Source organism: Myotis davidii, unplaced genomic scaffold, assembly GCF_000327345.1.
Source record: "Myotis davidii unplaced genomic scaffold, ASM32734v1 scaffold472, whole genome shotgun sequence".
NCBI classification, from domain to species: domain Eukaryota; kingdom Metazoa; phylum Chordata; class Mammalia; order Chiroptera; family Vespertilionidae; genus Myotis; species Myotis davidii.
The window spans coordinates 1,814,733-1,818,574 of NW_006283774.1; the positions used below are offsets into that span (position 1 = coordinate 1,814,733).

Below are 3,842 nucleotides of genomic sequence, written 5' to 3' on the forward strand. Positions count from 1 at the left end.
ATGAGCACCAGGACACAGAGGCCAGGAGCACAGCCCTCCCTCGAGCAGACCTCGCAGATTAATAGAAAGCAGGGCATTCAAAACCAAGGGTGGACGTGCCAGAAGCAGCATCTCCGAGCCTCCCTAACCGCCACGCGCCGTGTCAGGGCCCACCCCCCGCAAGGGCATCCCACCTTGCCCACAGTGCGTCAAGGTGACCATCCCCCACGACCCCACTGTGCCCGAGCGCCGAGTTCGCTGGCCCAGGCTCACCGAGCCAGCAAATGGTAGCAGCTGGAGTCACACCGCGGCGCTGGTGCCGTGTGCAGTGGTCAGCCCTGGCCAGAGGGAGGGAGCAAATTCCTCCCAGATCCCGTTCCCGCCGCAGAGGCCAAATCCCACAATCCGCGGCAGCTGCTCCAACCCAAGAGGAGCCTCAAATTTAGGAGCTGAACGGTCAGGGAGCACCTCCCCCAAATCCACACTCAGACTCGACGGCTGAAAACAGGAGTAACGTCTCCTTTCCCAGGCACCCAGTCAAGACGGACCACCATCATCCCAGGCATCCCAGGCAGGACCCAGGCAGGACTGCGCCTGAGGGGGCCTCCAGAGAAGTTCCCTCCACCAAGACACCGCCTTTTGCGTGGTGGGCACCTGGGCGAGCAAGGCTTCCCTCACTCCCAAGGGGATCCCACTCCCTAAAGTGTGGGTGTCCCCCAAACAGAAAGGCACACCACTGGATCCCTCCTCGAGAGGACTGTGGGGGGCGTACAGGAGGCAGCCAAGCCATGATTCTCTCTGATCATTGATATCTCTCTCTCTCTCTGTCTCTCTCTCTCTCCCCCCTCCCCTTTCCTCTCTGAAATCAATAAAAATGTATTTTTTAAAAAAATTGAAAGGGATGTCAGCCTCCCTATGACCCGGCTTTAAGGTTTTAAGGGTCACTTGCTCGCATCTCCACCTGGTTAACAGGCCCTGTGATCACTAACTAGGGCAGTGACGGCGAAACTATGACACAGTGTCAGAGGTGACATGCGAACTCATTTTTTTGGTTGATTTTTCTTTGTTAAAGGGCACTTAAATATATAAAATAAATATCAAAAATATAAGTCTTTGTTCTACTATGGTTGCAAATATCAAAAAATTTCTATATGTGACACGGCACCAGAGTTAAGTTAGGGTTTTTCAAAATGCTGGCACGCCGAGCTCACAAGGTTACTAGTTACTAGGGGCACAGACCAAAAAGCCCATCACTCGCGACCAGCTCCGAAGCCACAGAAGGTGGTTGGAGGCAAAGGGGTCCCCCCAGAAGAAGGCGGGGGGCAGGCACGACTCCCCAGAAGTGTGCGGCTAAAATACCAACACAGATTAAATGCCAGCCAGGGCTGGAACCCGAGATCAGTTACACGCCCATGGTCGAAGGTTCCCAGGTCCCCACGCCTCGCCTAGAAGTAGCCTGGCAGTCTACACTGCTCCCGTCGTCGCCCCTCCTTAGACTGAAGCAAAAAATAAGACTGTTTTCAAAAAAAAAGCACTCCACTCGCAGAGAAAGTTTTATTTAAATTTTGAACAGGAGACCGATGACTGAAATGAGACAAGGCAAATATTTTCTGCCCCAGAGTCCCTGCAAGGCTAGGTTGGTGGGACAGACGGGGTCTGTGCCACCAACTGCAAACACACAGAGAAGGCCTGGGCAGAATTCCGAGGACAAAGGTTCTTTTTTTTTTTTTTAATCCTCACCCGAGGATATTTTTTCCATTGCTTTTTTTATTTTTATTTTTTATTTTTTTTAGACGGAGTGGAAAGGATGGAGGAAGAGGAGGTGGGGAGAGAGAAAGAGAGAATTGAAGTAGGAAAGACACAGGGATTGGACGCTTCTCACACGTGGCCCTGGTCGAGGCACGGGGGACTGAACCTGCAACTGGGTTATGTGCCCTGGACTGGGAATCAAAACCACAACCCTCTGGTCCGGGGGCCAATACTCTAACCATTGAGCACCCGGCCAGGGCTAGGTCCTGGGTCTTATCGGATGGGTGGCCCAGAGTTCCCACAGCTGGGGGACGAGCAGATGTCTCTTTTCAGGCAGGAGTCTGGTCTCCACACATTGTCAAGTCTCAAACCAGCTGTAGCACCAACATCAAAAGGTTTGGACCGGCTCTTGGATTCTGGTTTCGTTCTTCTCTCCTGGTGGAGGCTGTTGCTGGGTCGTTGCTGCCCTCGGTCCCGTGCCTGGTGGCCACCGCCATGCCCAGCCCTGGACCAGCACCTGGCCTGAGCCTGCCCAGAGCCAGGCCCCTGGTCCACACACAAAAGGAATTTTTGGCTGCCCCCAAAATGGTACAGACCACATAAGATATGCAACGGACAACTTCAGGGATACACAACTTTTATTAAAACGCTGTTCTCATCACAATAAACATCCAGCAGATCAAACACATGACTTTGTGGAGATCCACGCTTCCTTCTGAAATAAATGTGTATTTGAGTATAAACAGAGAGTGGACAAAAGAAAATATTGATAATGGCCCAGGCGATTAAGGCCGAGCTCTGGACAGCTGAGAGCCTCCGGGCCAGTCCTAGAGCCTCCTAGTTCTGCAGCTGTGGCTGGGGCTGTGTGTGTGTTGGGGGGGTGGGGGGGGTGTCCTCTGGCCATTTCTGTTTCAGAGGCAGAAGCCCTGTGCAGAAGCAGAAAACTCACAGGACTAAAAAAATACCCAAAGCTTTGCTGGCCCCATGCCCCTGGGCAGTCAGTTGCCCCTCCGGTGCCTCAGTTTCCGCACTTGCAAAATGGGTGTCGGGGGCTCCGGAGGATTCAAAGCAGCAAGGCTGTGCGTGACCCCGTGTTCTAAACCGAAAGGCTGCAGAAGGACCAGCGGCCACGCTTCTCAGTTACACAAGCCGCTGGCCAGGGTGCAACGGGCTGCCCTCAGATCCCCTGTGATCTGGAGACCAGCCGGGCAGCCCTGGGGTTTCAAGGAGCCCCAATAAGACTCCCACGGTGTGTGCCGTCACCCCCAGTTCTGATTTGGGAGAGAAAAACCTCGCGTCTCCATCGTTCCTGGAAACACACTGGGTTTCAGGACTTTTCCTGAATAAATCCTCCCCTAGAGGACACTCCCCGCCCCCGGGAGCCAGAATGTCTTCTGCTCAGAGGAGCCTAGATTTACCCCACTTCCCTTTTAGAAAGAAAACGGGGGGGCTCCGGGTCCACCCCCGGGGAAGCCGGCCGCTTTGTGCTGGGAAGCCCAGCCGCGCCTGTTGCCGCGCGAACATGTGTTGCGAGTAAAAGTGCGCGCGGCGTCGAGCGAGCGGAGCGGGCAGGAGCTGGGGGCTGCAAACGCTGATTCAGCGCTTTCGGAAACAAAGTGTCCCGGCCCAGCTCGTAAACAGCGGCACCCAGAAAGTTGTGCAACGGCGCGTATTTACTCGCGAGCGCTGCTGGTTCTGGGTCTTTTCTTTGCATCTTGAATTAAACTGGGCACCCGGATGGCCAGGAAGCGTTCCTGGGAGTGCACGGGCCAGACCGAGCCGGGACCGGTCCCAGTCACCTGTGGCGCCCGCCCTGCCGTGCCCCACGCTTCCGTCCACGCAAAGGACAAAAAAGTTGGCGTTTCTTCCAATCCCCAGGGAGGACGGACACAATAAAAAGTAGCGAATACCCTCATTTCCATACGGCCCGTGCCGCGGGGCCTTCTCCGAGCGGCGTTCGGAGAGGCAATCAGCGAAGGAGGAGAGTTGCATCAGAAATTTCCTTCTGCAAACCGCACGGCTCTTATCACATTTCCACGGCTGGCGGGCGGCTAATCCGCGAGCCCTCCGAGTCCGGGTTAGGCCCCAGTGGCGGGTAACGGGGTCACTAACGG

At 55.2% G+C, this 3,842-nt stretch overlaps 1 long non-coding RNA gene across 1 annotated transcript; it reads right to left on the reverse strand.

Annotated features, from left to right (window-relative positions):
• Positions 1-2,348: 2,348 nt before the first annotated feature.
• Positions 2,349-3,836, reverse strand: LOC107183846. The gene is made up of 2 exons (XR_001514642.1): positions 3,639-3,836; positions 2,349-2,443 (listed from the first exon to the last, which is right to left on the reverse strand). It is a non-coding gene; the product is annotated as an uncharacterized LOC107183846 (long non-coding RNA).
• Between the last annotated feature and the right edge of the window lie 6 nt (positions 3,837-3,842).